Below are 20,738 nucleotides of genomic sequence, written 5' to 3' on the forward strand. Positions count from 1 at the left end.
ATTTAGAAAGAAGTTCTACTGTGGGTAAAATGCATCAAACAGCATTGAATGCTACAGAGAAGTTTTTCTTGAAAGGAAGAGTTAATTGATGTGGGAAGCTTCACTGCTGTCTTATTTTAAGGAACTGCCACAGCTACCTAACCTTCAGTAAGCACCACCCTGATCAGTCAGCAGCCATCAACATCAAGACAAGATCCTCCACCAGCAAAAAGATTATGATTTACTTAAGGATCATATGATGGTTAGCATTTTTTAGCAATATAGCATTTTAAATTAAGTTATATACATTGTTTTTTATAGATATAATGCTATTATTGCACATTTAATAGTCTACAATACAGTGTAAACATAACTTTTATATGCACTGGGAAACCAAAAAATCCATGTGACTCACTTTATTGTAACATTCTCTTTCTCGGAGTGGTCTAGAACTGGACAACAATATCTCTAAGGTATGCCAGTATAGTATTCCAGCTTTAAAAAAATGCAACCTAATCTATTCATGAAAAAACAAATACAAATTGAGGCATCTTCTACAAAATAATAGGCCACTTCTCCTTAAAAATGCCAATGTCATGAGAAACAAATGCTCAGGAGTTGTTTCAAATTAAAGATTAATGAACTCACAGCACCATTACTCACAACTTCCAAAAGATGGAAGCAACCCAAGTGTCTATCAGCTGATAAATGGATAAACAAAGTGTGGTATATATATGCAATATTATTCAGCCATAAAAAGAAAGAAGTCCTCATAGATGCAACAACATGTATGAACCTCGAAGACCTTATGTTTAAAGAAATAAGCCAGACACAAAAGGACGAACATTGTAGGATCTCATTGATATGATCTACTTACAATAAGCACACCTAGAGTTAGAATCTAGAATATAGGTTTCCAGGGGATACACTGGGGATAGAGAATGGGGAGCTAATGTTTTAATTTGTACAGAATTTTTATTTATGTTAACTGTGAGTTTTTGGAAATCAGTGATGGTAGCACATTACTGTGAGTGTAATTAGAAGCATGGAATTAAAAAAAAAAAAAGATTAATGAGACATAACCAAATGCAATACAATATCCTGAACCACATCCTGTATCAGAAAAGAAAATTTGCCTTATGGGGTACTTTTGGAGCAACTGGCAATATTATACAGAGCATTAAGAAGTAAAGGGACATAATATATGTAGCCTATTCTCAAACTGTACAGGAAAAACGTGTACGTGTATGTGTAATGAGGGATAAAACAAATTGGCCAAAATATAAACAACTGATCAACCTAAGTAAAGGGTATAGGAGTTCTTTATGTTATTCTTGCATCTTTTCTGTATATTTGAAATGGTTTCAAAAATTTAAAAAGATAGTCAAGAAAAATTTAACATGACTGGGTATTAGATATTGAGGAATTAATATTAATTTTGGTGTTACGTAGTAATCCAATCATGTTATACTTAAGGAAAAAAAGTCTTTACATGACAAATATATACTTAAGTATTTGCAGATGAAATAAGATTCCAGGTATTTGTTTTAAAATACTCCACAATGTATACTTATATATAATTTTTGCCATTAAAATGTAAAAAATAAAGACTTGCAAGCCCTACAAAATTTGCTGATGGATAACCTTCCTTCTTTTAGAATTTCAAAAACTTTCTGTTATATAGTATGCTGGTTTGAAAGGAAGTATGCCCCCTAAGAAAAGCCATGTTTTAATATAAATCCCATTTCTTAAAGGTAGAATAATCCCTATTCAATACTGTATATTTGAAACTGTAATGAGATCATCTCCCTGGTTGATGTGATTTAGTTAAGAATGGTTGTTAAACTGGATTAGGGGATGACATGTCTCCACCCATTTGAGTGGGTCTTGATTAGTTTCTGAAGTCCTATAAAAGAGGAAACATTTTGGAGAATGAGAGATTCAGAGAGAGCAATACTACAAAGCAGAGTCCACCAGCCAGCAACCTTTGGAGATAAAGAAGGAAGATGCCTCCCGGGGAGCTTCATGAAACAGGAAGCCAGGAGAGAAAGCCAGCAGAAGACACCGTGTTTGCCATGTGCCTTTCCAGCTGAGAGAAGCCCTGACTGTGTTCGCCATGTACCTTCTCACTTGAGAGAGACCCTGAACTTCATCAGCCTTCTTGAACCAAGGTATCTTTCCATAGATGCCTTTGATCGGACGTTTCTTTAAACTTGTTTTAATTGGGACATTTTCTCGGCCTTAGAACTGTAAACTAGCAACTCATTAAATTCCCCTTTTTTAAAGCCATTCCGTTTCTGGTATATTGCATTCCAGCAGCTAGCAAACTAGAACATATAGCAAAAGGTTATTTCTGGCACACACTGAACTGGCCTTAAAAACACCAATGCTAACAATGGGTAATAATAAACATTACGAAACAAGTAAAATTCATTACCGAAAGAAAGAGAAATAAAATCAGTTAAGCTCGTAAAATATGTTAGGAAAACATGTAAAAAGTACCTTGACTTAAAACGAATTGACGAATGCAATTTTAAGAGAAATCCTTCTGTGGTTTCCCCGACTGAGAAATCTAAGAAATCGCGTCGACTCCTCGGTGCCGAATTGTATCACCGACTAGCGTCAACCACTGCGGCCCAGTCATGCCTTGGGACCCCGATGGCGTGTTCAACCGGATCCTGCGCGCCCGCTAAGCGGGAGCGCCGGTCCCGACCCAGTGAGGCGCCCGCCACGGCTCTGGGGCCGGCGGAGCTGCAGGGCCGCGGCCTGGCCAGGGATCCGGCCGAACCTGACCGCGTCCCACTGCCGCCAACGCTGAGGATGCGGCGGCGAGTGGGGGACGCCTGGGGGCCTGTAGAGAGCCCAGAAGCGAGGAGGACGGAGGCAGTCGGAATGGCGAAGGGGGCTGGGTGCAGCGGCGGAAGCAACGGCTGAGAGGGGACGCGGCTAGCAAGATCCGAGGATGTAGGGGGAGCGAAGCGTCTTAAGGCCACCGGGCCGGAGGTCGGGCGGGAGGCTGGGGGTGGGCGCGGGAAGGATTCTACGGGCTTTTACCTCCGCTAGGGCCAGGCCTGTCGCGGCGGGCAAGGCGCGGCGAGTTCGAAGGCGAAGCGGGAGCGCTTTGGTGAGGTGAGAGACGGTGGCGGCTGGCAGCGTTGGCGGCGGCAGCCCTCAGCCGGCCCAGACGCGAGCCCGCGACCTGGCGACGGCAGCCCTCAGCCGGCCCAGACGCGAGCCCGCGACCTGGCGACCGCCGAGGGCGGGGTGGGGGCGGGCGGCGCCAAGGCGCCTGCTCCGAGCTGGCTGGGAGCTGGCGGGAGGCTCCCAGGCCCAGAAGTACCCGCCCTCCTCCTCTTCCACGGTTCTCTCCTGCTCAGACCCTGGGCCGACGGCCCTCCTGGGGCTCCAGGCTCCCTCCTCTCGGTTCGCCCCACCCTCGCCCTGCTCGTCTGCTGCTCAGGTATGGCCAGGCGTTCTATGCTCACTCCCTCCACCATCGCGTCCCTCGGACTCAAGTCTTTTGAATAAGACGCTGGGACTTTTCAAGCGAATTGTTTACTAAACGACCAATATGAAATTCATGAGTAGCATTCTACCGAGTAGAGACCTTTACAGATCCGAAAATAAAGAATTGATACGCTGTCTCCACGGAGCAGGCAGGCATCTTACAACACTAACGAACGTGTTTTCTGTAGTTGCTATCCTATTGACTTGTTTATTTACTGCACTGTTTTCGCTTCCTTCGCTTTGTCTTAGTCCAGCTCACTGATTTGGTAAGAGGGTCACGCACTGACAAACCAAGACCATGTTTAGCCTGGAAAAGTATTTTTCTGTAGCTTAAATTTGAATGCCTTACAAATTTAGGTGGCATGCTCTCCGTTTCTCTACGTGCCCTCTCTCCATACGTTTATGTGATTCTCCTAGTTTGGGAGTCTTTTTGGCTTGTGACCCTTGTTAGTCGTGTTCTGCCTAGTAAATGACCATCTCAATCGGAGAGCTATTGGGTTGGTTTATTTTAGCAAACGAAGGATACAGGGCAAAGAGGATTTCCACTCAGCATCCATAACCACCACTATCCCTGTTTTTCAATGTTTCTGATTCTGAGTGGAAGCTCAACGCCATTTATCCCAAAGATTATAGACTGAAGTGGCTTGAATTCACCTAAAGTCACGAATCTCGTAGACTTAGCACAAAAAGTCTCAGGCAGAAAAATTCAGGAATTAAGAAATCCTCAGCTATTCCCATAATGTTCAGTGTTCCCATTTCTAGGTCTTAAAATGTGCTAATAATAGGAAAACACTGGCCTGTTTTGTTTTGTGGTCATCAGAATTAGAAGTATTGGTGTAATTCTGGAGCTTACTGTTCCCGTCATTTATTTATTCTTTTAAAAATTTCAGAGTGACTACAATTCACTAAAATAAAAATTACTGAACACCTGTTATGTGTCAAACATAATGCTAGGTATAAAGACGGAAAGATGCTGTGATCCCTACTTGAAAGAAATTCACAGAAACCTAAACTAAGGGAGTGATAAATACCATGATACCATGTACATTTTCCATCTGGGAGATATGTAGGTCAGAAACATATAAACTATGTTTTGAATGCTCATCCACTTTGTGGTGCCTGTGGACATCCAGGCAGAAATGTCTACTGAACAATTAGATATGTAGTTCAGAAAGCCAACAGAAGGGCTGTAGACGTAGAGTACGTAACCTGACTATCAATTTTCCCTTCACCATGCCCTATACTTTTTAAATGCAATTTTATTGATACGTATTCACATACCATGTAATCATCCAAAGTGTGCAATCAGTAGTTCACAGTACCATCAAATAGCTGTGCGTACATCATCACAATTGACATTTTTTTCTTTTTTGTAAAAAATAACATACATACAAAAAAGCAATGAATTTCAAAAGGCACAGCAATAATTAGTTGTAGAACAGATTTCAGAGTTTGGTATGGGTTACAATTCCACAATTTTAGGTTTTACTACGAGTTCTTCCAAGACACTGGAGACTAAAAGAAATTTCAGTATAATGATTCAGCATTCATACTCATTTGTTAAACACTGACTTCTCTGTATAACTCCACCATTAACTTTGATCTTTCTTCCACTCTTTAGTGTTATCTGGGCTCTGCCCATTTTATCTTTTTCATGGTGGAAGGGGCTGTTGATAATATGGGATACGGGGATGGAACTAGTTGATGTTCTGGAGAGGCTGGCCCCTCTGCATTTCAGACTTGTCTGGCCTGGAAACCCATCTGGAAGTTGTAGGTTTACTGGGAAGTAATCCTGGTGCATGGAACATTTGTAGAGTCTATATGAAGCCCCAGGTGTTCTTTAGGGTTGGCAGGAATGGTTTTGGTTGGAATTTAGCAAACTATGATAGGTAGCAATGTCTAGCTGAAGCTTGTGTAAGTAACTTCCAGAGAAGCCTTTTGACCCTTATTTGAACTCTCTCAGTCACTGGTACCTGATTTGTTATACTTCCTGTCCCCATTTTGGTCAGGAAGGCATTGTCAATCCCATGTTGCCGGGGAGACTTTCACCCCTGAATGTCATGTCCCATGTAGGGAGGAGGGTAATGACTTCACTTGCAGAGTTGGGCTTAGAGAGAGAGAGAGGCCACATCTGAGCAACAAAAGAGGTCCTCCATAAATAACTCTTAGGCATAACTCAGAGGCTAAGCTTCTCTGCTACATAAATAAATTTCACAAGAGGAAGCCTCAAGATCAAGGCATTTGTCTACTAACTTGGGAGTCCCTAATGTTTGACATAGTATCGGAGTTTACACAGTGGTAAAGTTTAATTGTTCCATAGTTTTTTTCTCCAATCCCTCATGGGACTTTGCCAGTAGTTTTTTATTATCTGCTTATCATACTATGGGACATACTCAGGCATTACATTAAACTATGTAGAATTACACAGCTGCAGTGATAATTCCAGTGATTCCAATGACAGCTACAATAATGAGTCCAATTAGTCTCTTAGTCCTTTTCAGATATTCTTTTGCCAAATGGATCAGAATTTGTGTTTCTGGAGAGGATTGCCAAGATCTTGAAATCTGCACCGGCCCCAAATACCTCTTCTTCTCCTTGTTGCTATAATCATCTCATTTTCCTGCAACATAAATGCTTGGAGACACGTGAATAGAGAACAATTCTCACAATTAAAAGTTTGATTTCTTATATGCATATGACTTTTAACAAATACATATGGATCTCTAGTACATATATGCATACAATGTTTATGGCTGCTATTTAAAGAGAAGTTATAGTTACTAGAATTTGCTATAAAAATTGATCCCAGTCCTAGGAAAATTTTCCATAAATTTCTCTGACTAATGTTATATTTATCGTCCCATGGATTTGGCACAAATTGTCTTCTATGTATTAAACTCTGATTTAGCTTGCCTGTCCATATAGTCTCAGTTATCTTCGAGTTAGAGATGGGAGACCCCACAGAGGCCGCATCTCTTATAATTCCATATGAATCATTAATTATGATAACTGCTTGATCCATATGACATAATTGCCATCCATTCCAACTTTCTTTCTTTCCCATCTAACAGGCAAGTATTATTTGATTCCATAGATTTAAAAGAGGGATATACATATAAGTAATTATGAGAATCATTCTGAGTCTTAAACCATGTAGTTTGATTACTTATCATCATACATGGTAATTCATTACCTATGCATATGGGTCTTTCTAAAAATGGAAGACTTAAATTTGACACCATTTTTCCTTTTTCCTTAAGTAGTTTTGGAAGCCTAGAATCTACTGGACCTGGGAATCCTAAACTAGTATTCAGATATATTGGTAAAGTTGGATCTGCCCATGTTAAGGCCTGCAGCAGAGGTGGGTTAGGAATATAAGCCCAATAAGTATAATTATGTCCCTGTCCTTCAGCAATTAAAGTTATGTGTCCTATAATGTACATTACCTATTTAGTTATTTTCATCAGGGTCGTCATGTCTGGGTTTTATTATTTTCGAGGGAATCCAAACCCAGTTTCCATCATCTGTAATGATAAGAGCAAATTTCCTACCCCACACCTTTATCATGCCTGGTTTTCATAACTCATCCTTAACATCTTTCCAATAGATTGGCTGCAGCTGCAGTTCTGTTTGGGTTGTATTACTTTTCTTTTCCAAATTACTAAAATGTTGTTCTGCAGGAGTCTGTGATGAATTATCATAAATGTTTTAAAAAATTAAAGTAAACAATGCTTTTGCTAATTGATCTTTAGATATACTTATTTTCACAACATCATCCTCCTGATCATCATCTCCCCCTTTTGGTTTCCTGAGCATAGACTTTAGTGTCCGGTTTGTTCATTCAATAAGTCCTTGCCCAGAGGGATTATGTAGAATTCCTGATATGAGTAATGTGAAAAGTAGTATAAAATTTACGAAACTGCTTCCCTGTATAAGCAGGATCATTGTCCGTTTTAATAGATTGAGGGCATCCCATAACAGCAAAAGCATTAAATAAATGTGATCGAACATGACAGAAACATTCTCCAGATTGTGCAGTAGCCCAGATGAAATGAGAACAGGTGCTATGATAACATGTACATATTGCATTTTACCAAAATATGAAATATGAGTAACATCCATTTGTCATAATTTATTTGCTTTTTGACCTCAAGGATTAATCCCTGATACAAATGGGAGTGCATTTAAAGGTCCACTTGTTGGACAAGTCCTAACAATGTCCTGAGCTTGCTGTTTAGATAAAGACAGAAATTTCTTTCAAGCCCTTTGCTATTAATATGTCTGTCAAATGTCCTGGGATCTTGAATTACCCAACAAGAGTATCTGCTTGCTGATTTTGTAATGATAAAGACCTTTGAGATTAGTATGAGCTCTTATATGCATGATAAAAAGAGGAGTAATTCGACTTTTTACTAATGTTTGTAAATGTAAAAACATTCGGGACAATTCATTTCCTTCAACTAAAGAAGCTTTTTCAATGTGAGTAACTGTTTGGCAGACATATTTAGAATTAGAAACAATATTAAGAGATTGTGGAAAATTTTGCAATACCTGAATTACAGCTGCTAATTCAGTACATTGGACTGAGGTATAAGGTGTTTTCTAACTTTTGTTTTTCCCTGGGGTGACATATGCAGCCTGCCCATTGTTATACTATTAGTAAAGACCGTAATGGCTCTTTTTAGCAGGGAAGCCCGATCTATTTTAGGCAAAATCCATTGTGTTCTTTTTAGAAATTGTAAAAGTTTGTTTATTTATTTATTTTAAAAAAATTAACAACAAACAAACAAAAACATTCCTAACATATCATCGTTATTAATAATTCATAATATCATCACATAGTTGCATATTCATCAACATGATTAAGAAATTGTAAAAGTTTTGACATAGGCAAATGATTATTAATTTTTCCTTAAAATTACTTAATGCTGTTTGCCAAGCGGTATTGAAGATAAATAGATTTTGAACCTCTTCCTTTGTGAGATTACACACTATGCGATTAGGATTGTGACCTCTTAATTGATGACATCTTTGGCAATCTTTGGCTATTAAAGAAATGATTTTTTGCAGATATGTATTTGAATGTTTTTGTCAATTATTTGGTAAAAAAAATCTATTTTAAAACATTATTTTGCCAAAATAGGCCTGTGGGAGATTGCAAGGTAAAGAAAATAATAAAATCAGCAGGCTTTTCTAGATCTATTTGAACAAGCTGTCCTTTCTGGATGTGTTGTTCAATTAATTGTAATTCTTGTTCGGCCATAGCTTTTAACTGCTTTTTGCTTAATAAATCAGAATTTCTGTGTAAAATATCAAACAGGTTCTGTAACATATAATTTAGAATCCCTAAAGTGGCAGGTAGCAAAAGTGAAAGCAAAGTGTCAATAGTGACACGTACCTATAGTAAATGACTAGATTTTGTAAAATGGATTCATTGGATTGATTGAAAAAGAATGCAGGAATGAGGATTTTTTTATATTTGGCTGTGCATTTTTGGTAATTTTAAATTTATTGCATGCAACTTTTATGATATTTTCCCATAATAGTGGCCAAATTCCAATTTGCTTACATGCCCGGGCCCAGCTGGGTCCTCTGGGAACTGGCTAGGGACCAAGAGGAGCTTCCTGGGACCTAGATATTTTTATTAAAGTACATCTCCTTCCAGGAGGATAGCCAGTCTTCTCAGCTAGTGTGCACATTTTAATTGTTTCTTACCAAGGTCATGTGATAGCAACATTAGTTGCATGTAATGGTAACATCAGGTGAACAGAACAGACTCCACAGGTATATTTTTTCCTTGCATTCAGCCCTCAAATTTGATCTGCTCCCAACATAAGTCATGGTTATTTTGGGATAAAATTAGTTTATACATATGTAGTTTATATAAACACTGGACAAAGCATTAAGATATTTTGGCTTAAAGGAATTTAGGTATTTATATGATTTAAATACTATTTAGCCAGAATTAGATTCATTTACAGCAATATTACTTAGATTAATAGATTAAGCCACCTGGTTTAGGGCAAGAAAAGAAACAGTTTTTTTGCCAGTATAATGATACTTAGGAGAAAATCAGTATTTTTAATACAGAAAATGACATGATAAAAGTTAACCTAAGCTATTTTGATAAAACACAGACTCTTTGCTTTTTACACTGATTATTTAGAAAAATTTTTTATATATTTTCATTAGAACAGGCTAAGAGTCCAAGAAAACGTTGTCATTTTAGACTCATTAAATCTTTTTGATTTTGACCATATTTTCCATTTTTACAAACTCTTAGCAATTATTATATTAGGCTTTGTCCTATATTTTTCTCATTTAGTAACAGTTATTCATTTCATCTTAGGATAAAACTATTTTGTTTTTCCTATTAATAAAAATACATCTTTTATATTTTTCATACTTAAATCATTATTTTAAACAAATATTTTACTATGTATAATTATCATCAAAATTAAATTTGTTAAAATAATGTTAAATGCTTAAAATATTTTGTTAATGCATATTTGAAACATCAATATATAGTTTTTAATAAGAATTTTCAGTTTTAAAGTTCTGAAAATAAATTTCTTTTTCAAATATTAATAGGAGCTAAACTCATGGCCAGTTTCCAAATTGCTGTTTGTCGAAGATCTAAGTTAACAAAAGGAGATGGGGCTGCCATTCCCATTTTTTGTCACAAGATTTTATTTGTAGCATTGATATAAATTTCAGTAGAATAATTATTTAGATTAAACCAAGGTAACTTAACAGAACATTTTGAGTCAGAACTACAATCCTGAATTGCATACCTTTTAGGGGACCAATCTGTTACAATTCAATAGGAACCATTAATGAGTACTGACTTTTGTTTGGTATGGCATTGTTCTTATTGAATATTTTCTGATTCAGGTGTATATGAATTTTTATATAAAGGCAGCTCATTAAGAACAAGCTCAGAAATTAATTTTTCTTTATCTTGCTTTGCTAAAGGTATGATAAAGACACAATTTTTTAAATCTATTATAATAATAAAGCAGTTTTTAGGAATTATAACTGGTGTGGGCAAGCCAGGCTGTAATGACTCTATAGGTTGAATTACAGCATTAACTTTTACCAAATCAGTTAACATTCTCCATTTTCCTGATTTCTTTTTTATAATAAATACTGAAGAATTCCAGGGACTATGAGATTCTTCTATATTTCCTGCTTTAAACTGTTCTTGAACTAACTGAGTTAGAGCCTCTAACTTTTCTATAGATAAGGGCCACTGCTCAACCCACAAAGGCTCATTCGTAGTATTGGTAGTGGATGTATTCGTAGTATTGGTAGTGGATGTCCCTGGAGCGCCTCCTCACTTTATGCTTTAAGAGTTCCCCTATCAGATCCCTGTCTGGGCACCAACTGCCGAGTCCAGCTCAAGCAACTGTCCAAACAGGGTCAGAAGGGTCAGTGGGAGATTGAGAAAAAACACAACTCAGAGTTTAAGAGAAAGTGAGGGCTGGGTGGTTCATTGCCTGACCAAACACAATGACCAAATAGAAAAAGGAATATCTTCCCCATTTTGTTATGCTCGCTACAAAGCCTTCATAACCAATTTCCATTACTTAAGATTTAAAACATTATGGCTGTAAGGCTGAAACCAATAACAATGCTTTTGAATGAGATCAAATAAGCTTAATAATTCAGATGTTTTAACAGGCACCCCAGTAGCTTCTAACAATGTTTTCAATACTCACACACATACTCCTCCAGCCGCCTATTGTGATTACCCGTTACCCTGATGCTCCAAGGAAAATGCTTACTTTACCAATATGACTTGAGTCCTCTTCTATCGGCTGGACACACATGCCTCTAATGAGACTTTTCCTTGGTTCCTTAATATTGTCTTGGAGTCTTCTTTTTCTTCTTCGAGCCCCACATTGGGCCCCAGATGTTACTTCCTATGAAACAGAGCTCAAACAATATTAAGGAATGATGAGAAAGAAGGGAGGGAGGGAGGGAGGGGGAGAGAGAGAGAGAGAGAGAGAGAGAGAGAGAGAGAGAGAGAGAGAGAGAGAGAGAGAGAGACAGGTTCAGGGAAAGCTCAGCCATAACAGACAACAGACAACTTTATTCTTAACTACTTCCTGCTTATATACTGCAGGGTACAGACAACTTTATTCTTAACTACTTCCTGCTTATATACTTCAGGGTTTACATGACTAAAAGCATGCGTACGTTTCCTCAAAAACAGAGTGCCTACTTTTCAGTATATTACTCCCTACATACAAGAGATAGCTAAGAAGACCTTGGGGTTTAAGAAAAAACAAACTTTCTCTCCCTTTCAGACTGTCCTCCAATTAAGCAGATAACACTGATGCCACTCTGAAGCCAGTTGCTCCCAATAAATTCCGCAGGTTTTCCATTAACCCTGGCCCTATAGTACAGTAATAACACTAAATGTTAATGCATTAAACTCGCCATTCAAAAGACATAGACTGGCAGAATGGATGAAAAAACAGGACCCATCTATATACTGTATATAGGAAACACATATTAGACCCAAGGATAAACATAGGGTGAAGGTGAAAGGTTGGGAAAAGATATTTCATGCAAATATCAGAAAAGAGCAGGAGTAGCTATACTAATATCCAACAAATTAGACTTAACATGTAAAACAGTTAAAAGAGACAAAGAAGGACACTGTGTATTAATAAAAGGAACAATTCAACAAGAAGACATAACAATCATAAATATTTATGCACCAAACCAGAATGCTCCAAAATACACGAGGCAAACCCTAAGAGAGAAATAGACACATCTACCATAATAGTTGGAGACTTCAATTCCCCACTTTCATCAATGGACAGAACATCTAGACAGAGGATCAATAAAGAAACAGAGAATTTGAATAATACAATAAATGAACTAGACTTAACAGATATTTACAGAACATTACACCCCACAACAGCAGGATACACCTTTTTCTCAAGTGCTCATGGATCATTCTCAAGGATAGACCATATTCTGGGTCACAAAGCAAGTCTCAATAAATTTAAAAAGATTGAAATCATACAAAACACTTTCTCAGATCATAAAGGAATGAAGTTGGAAATCAATAATAGGCAGAGTGCCAGAAAATTCACAAATATGTGGAGGCTCAGCAACACACTCTTAAACAACCACTGGGTCAAGGAAGAAATTACAACAGAAATCAGTAAATATCTTGAGGCAAATGAAGATGAAAACACTACATATCAAAACTTACAGGATGCAGCAAAGGCAGTGTTAAAAGGGAAATTTATTGCCCTAAATGCCTATATCAGAAAAGAAGAAAGGGCAAAAATCGAGGAATTAACTGTCCACTTGGAAGAACTAGAGAAAGAACAGGAAACGAACCTGAAAGCAAGCAAAAGCAAAGAAATAATGGAGACTAGAGCAGAAATAAATGGAATTGAGAACATGAAAACAATTGAGAAAATCAACAAAACCAGGAGCTGGTTCTATGAGAAAATCAATATGATTGATGGACCCTTAGCAAGACTGACAAAAAGAAGAGAGAGGATGCAAATAAATAAGATCAGAAAGGAAGAGGAGACATAACCACTGACCCCACAGAAATAAAGGAAGTAATGAGAGGATGCTATGAACAACTTTATGCTAATAAATACGTTGATGTAGATGAAATGGACAACTTTCTAGAAAGGCATGAGCACCCAACTTTGACTTAAATAGAAATAGATGACCTCAACAAACCAATCACAAGTAAAGAAATTGAATCAGTCATTAAGAAGCTCCCCAAAAAGAAAAGTCCAGGACCAGATGGCTTCACATGTGAATTCTACCAAACATTCCAGAAAGAATTAGTATGAATCCTGCTCAAACTCTTCAAAAAAATTGAATAGGAGGGAAAGCTACCTAACTCATTCTACAAAGCCAACATCACCCTCATATCAAAGCCAGATAACGATATTACAAAAATAGAAAACTACAGACCAATCTCTCTAATGAATATAGATGCAGAAATCCTCAACAAAAATCTAGCAAATCGAATCCAGCAACACATTAAAAGAATTACACATCATGATCAAGTAGGATTCATCCCAGGTATGCAAGAATGATGCAACATAAGAAAATCAATTAATGTAATACACCATATCAACAAATCAAAGCAGAAAAAACCACACAATCATCTCAATTGATGCAGAAAAGGCATTTGACAAAATTCAACATCCTTTCTTGTTGAAAACATTTGAAAGGATAGGAATAGAAGGGAACTTCCTCAGAATGATAAAGGGAATATATGAAAAACGCACAGCTAACATTATCCTCAATGGGGAAAAACTGAAAAATTTCCCCCTAAGATCAGAACAAGACACCGCTGCTATTCAACATTGTGCTGGAAGTTCTAGCCAGAGCAATAGGACAAGAAAAAGAAATATAAGGCATCAAAATTGGAAAGGAAGAAGTACAACTCTCACTGTTTGCAGATGATATACTACATGTCGAAAGCCCCCAAAAATCCACAGCAAAACTACTAGAGCTAATAAATGAGTACAGCAAAGTGGCAGGTTACAAGATCAACACTCAAAAATCTGTAGTGTCTCTATACACTAGTAATGAACGCTCTGAGGGGGAAATCAAGAAAAGAATTCCATTTACAATTACAACCAAAAGAATAAAATATTTAGGAATAAATTTAACTAAAGAGACAAAAGACCTGTACAAAGAAAACTACAAGAAACTGTTAAAAGAAATCACAGAAGACCTAAATTGATGGAAGGGCATACCATGTTCATGGATTGGAAGACTAAATATAATTAAGATGTCAGTTCTACCTAAATTGATTTACAGATTCAATGCAATACCAATTAAAATCCCCAAAACTTAGTTTTCAGAAATAGAAAAACCAATAACCAAATTTATCTGGAAGGGCAGGGTGCCCCGAAGAGCTAGAAGTATCCTGAGAAAAAAAATGAAGTTTGAGGTCTCATGCTACCTGACTTTAAGGCATATTATGAAGCTACAGTGGTCAAAACAGCATGGTACTGGCATATAGATAGATATACTGACCAATGGAATTGAACAGAGTGTTCAGATATAGGCCCTCTCATCTATGGACATTTGATCTTTGATAAGGCAGTCAAGCCAACCACCTGGGACAGAACAATCTCTCCAATAAATGGTACCTAGAGAACTGGATATCCATATGCAAAAGAATGAAAGAGGACTCATATCTCACACCCTATACAAAAATTAACTCAAAATGGATCAAAGACTTAAACATTAGATCTAAGACCATAAAACTTTTAGAATAAAATGTAGGGAAATGTCTTATAAATCTTATGCTAGGAGGCAGTTTTCTAGACCTTACACCCAAAGCAAGAGCATTGAAGAAATAAATAAATAAATGGGAACTCCTCAAACTTACACACTTTTGCGCATCAAAGAACTTTGTCAAGAAAGTAAAAATACAGTCTACACAATGGGAAACAATATTTGGAAACGATATATCAGATAAAGGTCTAGTATCCAGAGTTTATAAAGAGATTGTTCAACTCAACAACAAAAAGATGGCCAACCCAATTACAAAATGGGTAAAAGACTTGAACACACACTTCTCAGAAGAGGAAATACAAATGGTTAAAAGGCACATGAAGAGATGCTCAACTTCCCTGGGCATTAGAGAAATGCAAATCAAAACAACAATGAGATATCATCTCACACCCACCAGAAAGGCCATTATCAATAAAACAGAAAATGACAAGTGCTGGCGAGAATGTGATGAAAGAGGCACACTTATTCACTGTTGGTGGGAATGTCAAATGGTACAACCGCTGTGGAAGGCAGTTTGGTGGTTCCTCAAAAAGCTAAATTAGAATTGCCATATGACCTGGTGATACCATTGCTAGGTATCTACTCAGAGGACACAAGAGCAAGGGCACAAACGGACATTTGCACACCAATGTTTATAGCAGCATTATTTAGACATGCTAAGAGATGGAAACAACCAAAATGTCCATCAATGGACTAGTGGCTAAACAAACTGTGGTATATACATACAATGGAATATTATGCAGCTGTAAGACAGAATAAAGTTATGAAGTATGTAACAACATAGATGGGCCTTAAGTACATTATGCAGTGTGAGATTAGCCAGAAACCAAAGGACAAATACTGTAGGGTCTCACTGATATGAACTGACGTTAGTGAAGAAACTTGGAGAATTTCATTGGTAACAGGGACCATCAGGAGATAGAAATAGGGTAAGATATTGGGTAATTGGAGCTGAAGGGATACAGATTGTGCAACAAGACTGAATGTAAAAATTCAGAAATGGATAGCACAATACTACCTAACTGTAATACAATTATGTTAAAACACTGAAAGAAGCTGAACATGAGAATGATGGAGGGAGGAGGACTGGGGGGCACAAATGAAGTCAGAAAGGAGATAGACTATTAAGATTGAGATGGTATAATCTAGGAATGCCTAGAGTGTATAATGATAGTGATTAAGTGTGCAAATTTTAAAAATGTTTTTGCATGAGGAAGAACAAAGGAATGTCATTACTGCAGGGTGCTGAAAATAGACGGTACTTAATATTTTAAAATTTTAACTTATGTTTGAGACTAAAGCAAAAAATATTTATTTGGTGCAAAGTTTATATTTTGACTAGTGCATTTCCTAATATAACTTATGTAGACAGCTTAGTTGAACACCATAAGTACATGGAACCTTGAGTAGGACATGAGATTTTGTTGGTTTGTTCAGAGCGATGCTCCAATAAATTCCAGAGTGATTTGAACAGTGAATAAAAAAATATTTGCAAAGTCCCTTTCACAGAATGGTGAGAAAGGGGGAAAATTCAACTTCCCCAAGTTGAATTTTTGATATTCTCACAAGCAGTGTGGACAGCCAAAGCTATAGACTGAGCCTCCAATCTTGGGGTTTGTTCATGTGAAACTTAACCCCACAAAGGATAGGTCAAGTCTACTTAAAATTAGGCCTAAGAGTCACCCCCAGAAGAACCTCTTTTGTTACTCAGATGTTGCCTCTCTCTCCAGCCAACACAACAAGCAAACTCACCACCCTCCCCCTGTCTACGTGGGACATGACTCCCAGGGGTGTGGACCTTCCTGGCAATGTGGGACTGAAATCCTAGAATGAGCTGAGACTCAGCATCAGGGGATTAAGAAAACCCCTAGAATGAGCTGAGACTCAGCATCAAGGGATTGAGAATACCTTTTCAACCAAAACAAGGAAGAGTGAAATGAGACAAAATAAAGTGTCAATGGTTGAGAGATTCCAAACAGAGTCGAGAGGTTATTCTGGAGGTTATCCTTACATCTTATATAGATATCACCTTGTTAGTCAAGATGTAATGGAGAGGCTGGAGGGAACTGCCCAAAAATGTAGAGCTGTGTTCCAGTAACCATGTTTATTGTAGATGATTGTATAATGATATAGTTTTCACAATGTGACTGTGTGATTGTGTAAACCTTGTGTCTTATGCTCCTTTTATCTACCTTATCAACAGATGAGTAAAACATTTGGAATAAAGATGAATAATAGGGGGAACAAGTGTTAAAATAAATTTATTTGAAATGCTAGTGATCAATGAAAGGGAGGGATAAGTGGTATGGTATGTACAATTTTTTTGTTGTTTTCTTTTTATTTCTTTTTCTGAATAGATCCAAATGTTCCAGGAAATGATCATGATGATGAATATGCAAGTATGTGATGATATTGTGAATTATTCATTATATATGTAGAACAGAATGATCAAAATTTAAGATTGCGTTTGTTTGGTGTTTTTTGGTTTTTAAAAAATTTTTAAATTAATAAAAGAAAAAGAACGTATTTATATTTGTAGTGTTATTCAGTGGGAACCATGGGTCTATACAACCCCTTTCAATTATGTTCGCCTTTAATGTGGCAATATTACTTATAAATCCACTAATGAACTGCCTTCACTTTTATCTATTCCCTTACATTTAAGTTTAACTGCATTAGCTAACCATTCACAAAACTCGAACATCTGTGTATCTCTAGGTCTCCTATATTCTGTATGATAAGCCTCTGACTTTACCTTTACCATGGCTATAAAACTGAAATCACACAGTGTCTATCCTTTTGTGTCTGGCGTATTCCACTCAGCATAGTGTTCTCAATGTTCATCCATCTTCTGTGCTTCAGGACATCATTTCATCTTACTGCTGCATATTATTCTATCATATGTATATACCACATTTTGTTATTCCGTTTGTCTGTTGATGGGCATTTGGATTGTTTCCATCTTTTCACAATTTTCAATAATGCTGCTCTGAACATTGGTCTGCAAATATCTGTTTTGCCACTGCTTTCAGCTCTTCTTGGTTTATGGGTAGTAATGGTATTGCCTGGTCATAGGGCAAATCAATATTTACTTTTCCTAGGAACCACCACACTGTCTTACATAGTGGCTGTACCATTATATATTCCTGCCAACAGTACATAAGAGTCCCAATTTCTTCACATCCTCTCTAACATTTGTAGTTTTCTCTTTGTTTAATAGCAGCCATGCTTATATGTGTGAGGTGGTATCTTATTGTAGTCTTGAGCTGCATTTCTCTTATAGCTATTGAAAATGAGCATCTTTTCATGTACTTTTTAACCTTCTCTATTTGCTCTTTGGAAAAATGCCTATTCATAACTTTAGCACATTTTATAATTGGGTTGCTTGTTCTTTTGTTGTTGAGTTTATGATTTCTTTATGTATACAGGATCTCAAACCTTCTTCTGATGTGTAATTTCCAAATGTTTTCTCCAATTGAGTCTGCTGCCTCTTTACCTTTCAGCAAAGTCTTTTACCTTTTTGGCAGGCGGGGTGAGGGTGTTGAGGAGGACCAGGATGCAGATGCACCCGAGCAAAGGCCAGAGTGCAGGGTGCCGGGGCAGCAGGGCATGTGTCATGGAGCAGGGCACATATGCACGTGTGTGATGCATGGGGTGGGCCAGGGAAGGAGTGCATGCATGCGCAGGGTGGGGACTGTATGGCACAGATGGGCACATGAGCACCTGCGGCGGGGGCGGGGCGTATAGGTCTTGTGCTGCAGGGGGAAAATGATGTGCTTGTGCATGGGTGGGGGAGGCGGAGGGGGTTGCACATGTGTGTAGGTTGGGAGTGACAGGCTGCAGGGGTGGAAGGGTCAATACATGGATATGTGGGTTCTGGTACAGGCAGGTCGTTGGTATGCATAGTGCCCCGATCTGTGGTCAGGGCCATGGTGTGCGCATGGGCAAAGCTCAGGGAGGTTAGAGCCTGGTTGAGCACTTGCGTAGACTGGGGGCAGGTGGGGACAGGATGTGTGGGTGAGCGCCTACGAAGAGCTGTGTGTTTGGGAGGAGAACTACACATGGACAGCGTGTGGGGAGGCCCGGTGCAGCAGTCCAGGGGTCTGGGTACAGATGCATGAGTGTCAGGGCGGGTAGGACACAGGTATGGTGTGTATGGATCTGGGGGTGTGGGTGTGGGACCCTCGTGTGCATGTGTGTAGAACATAGGGGTAGCTAGGTGGAGCCTATGTTTTTTTTAATGCAATTGTATTGAGATAATAATATTCAAAAACCATTTAATCATTCAAAGTGTACAATCAGTGGTTTACAGTACAATCATAGAATTGTATCTCCATCACCACAATCAATTTTAGAACATTTTCATTACTCCAAAAATAATAATAATAATTATAAAATAGATGCCCAAGACATTCCATACTCCTTCCGCCTCCCCCCCCCCCAGTTATTTATTTGTTTGTCTTCATTTTCTTATTCATCTGCCCACATACTGGATAAAGGGAATGTCACACAAGGTTTTCACAATCACACACACCATAAAAGCTTTATACTTATGCAATCATCTCCAACAATCAAGATTACTTCCCTTCTGGCCTCTGGATTCAAACAGCACTCTCAGCTTCTGGCATCTCCTGGGGCTTCTGGCATCTTCTGCAACTCCAAACATCTCTCTCTGTGTTGGATTTGAGCTCTGTCTCTGCCTGTGAGTTCTCTTAAGGGCTCCAGTAAACTAATTAAGACCCACTTGAATGGGTGGAGTCACATCTCCATCTAATTAAAGGTCATAACCACAACTGGGTGGATCATGGAAACAACTTAATTAAAAGAGCCAACTCTAAACAATAGGTCTGCCCCACAAGATTGAATTAGGATTAAAATAACATGGCTTTTCTGGGGTACATAACAGTTTCAAACCAGTACTGCAGTTTTATGCTGCTTCTATTTACCAGCCCCTGGGGTCTGAATTATCTGAATGAGTTCTGGGCCCTAACATTGGAGGTGGGGCTTTCCTTGGGGAAGATATGTCCTTTAGGGAATTATCTCCTTCACCTGAGTACTTACTTTGTCTCCCTCTTTATGTCCGTACTTGCCTGGGTCAGTGCTGACAAGTGAAAATACCTGAGACATTCTTTAATGGGCTACTAAGAATACTTAAAAAAAAAAAAATCCTTTTTCAGAGCAGTCCCTAGACCCCTGGATTGACAATCAAGAGCTGATGTTCTCATTTAAACAATCCAAACATGGAAGCTCAGAATAAAAATGAGGACCTTTTAAGCTATATAGCTTAATGTAATGCCTGGATACATCCTAGAAGCAAATAAAAAGTATTGGCAAAGTACCTTGAGGGGTGGGAGAAAAATCTGGAGCTATTAAACTTTAACACCAGGGGAATCCCTAAAACTGTGCCAAACATTAGGAATACCCAATCAGTAGACCAAGCCTTTGATTTTGAGGCTTGCTCTTGTAAAGCTTATGCAGAAAAGCTTAGCCTACCTATAGGTATCCTAAGAATTACCTCCAAAGGACCACTTTTGTTGCTCAGATGTGGTCTCTTTATCTCTAACCCCAATTTTGCAAGAGAAATCATTGTCCTCTCCCTCCTACATGGGGCATGACATCCAGGGGTGAAAGTCTCCCCGGCAGCATGGGAGCTGACTCTCAGGAATGAGTCTGGCTCTGGCACTGTGGGATCAAAAATTCTACCTGTCCAAAAGAGGGGAAAGAACTGTAGCAAATAAGGTTTCAGTGGCTGAGAGAGTTCAAATAGAGTTGAGAGGCTATTCTGGAGGTCACTCTTATGCTAACTTCAGTTAGACATTGTTACTTACCATAACTTGACAAACCCCAAACATAACCCATCCTGCCAATCCTAAAGAACACCTAGGTCAATATATAAGATTCTACAAAGGTTCCATCTACTAGTGTAACTTTCCAGAAACTACAACCTCCAG

General features: G+C 38.2%; 1 protein-coding gene across 11 annotated transcripts in view; it reads right to left on the reverse strand.

Annotated features, from left to right (window-relative positions):
* CPLANE1 (ciliogenesis and planar polarity effector complex subunit 1) overlaps window positions 1–2,775 on the reverse strand; it is a 232,391-nt gene extending 229,616 nt beyond the window's left edge. For 5 of the 11 annotated variants that reach the window (XM_077116981.1, XM_077116983.1, XM_077116984.1 and 2 more), the window contains exon 1: window positions 2,482–2,768. The gene's annotated coding sequence lies outside the window, so the exon portion shown is untranslated. Of the gene's footprint in view, window positions 1–2,481 lie in introns of all 11 variants that reach the window. The other 6 variants (XM_077116986.1, XM_077116987.1, XM_077116988.1 and 3 more) reach the window with 3 other exon arrangements.
* Window positions 2,776–20,738: the final 17,963 nt, after the last annotated feature.

Source organism: Tamandua tetradactyla, chromosome 9, assembly GCF_023851605.1.
Source record: "Tamandua tetradactyla isolate mTamTet1 chromosome 9, mTamTet1.pri, whole genome shotgun sequence".
Classification (NCBI taxonomy): domain Eukaryota; kingdom Metazoa; phylum Chordata; class Mammalia; order Pilosa; family Myrmecophagidae; genus Tamandua; species Tamandua tetradactyla.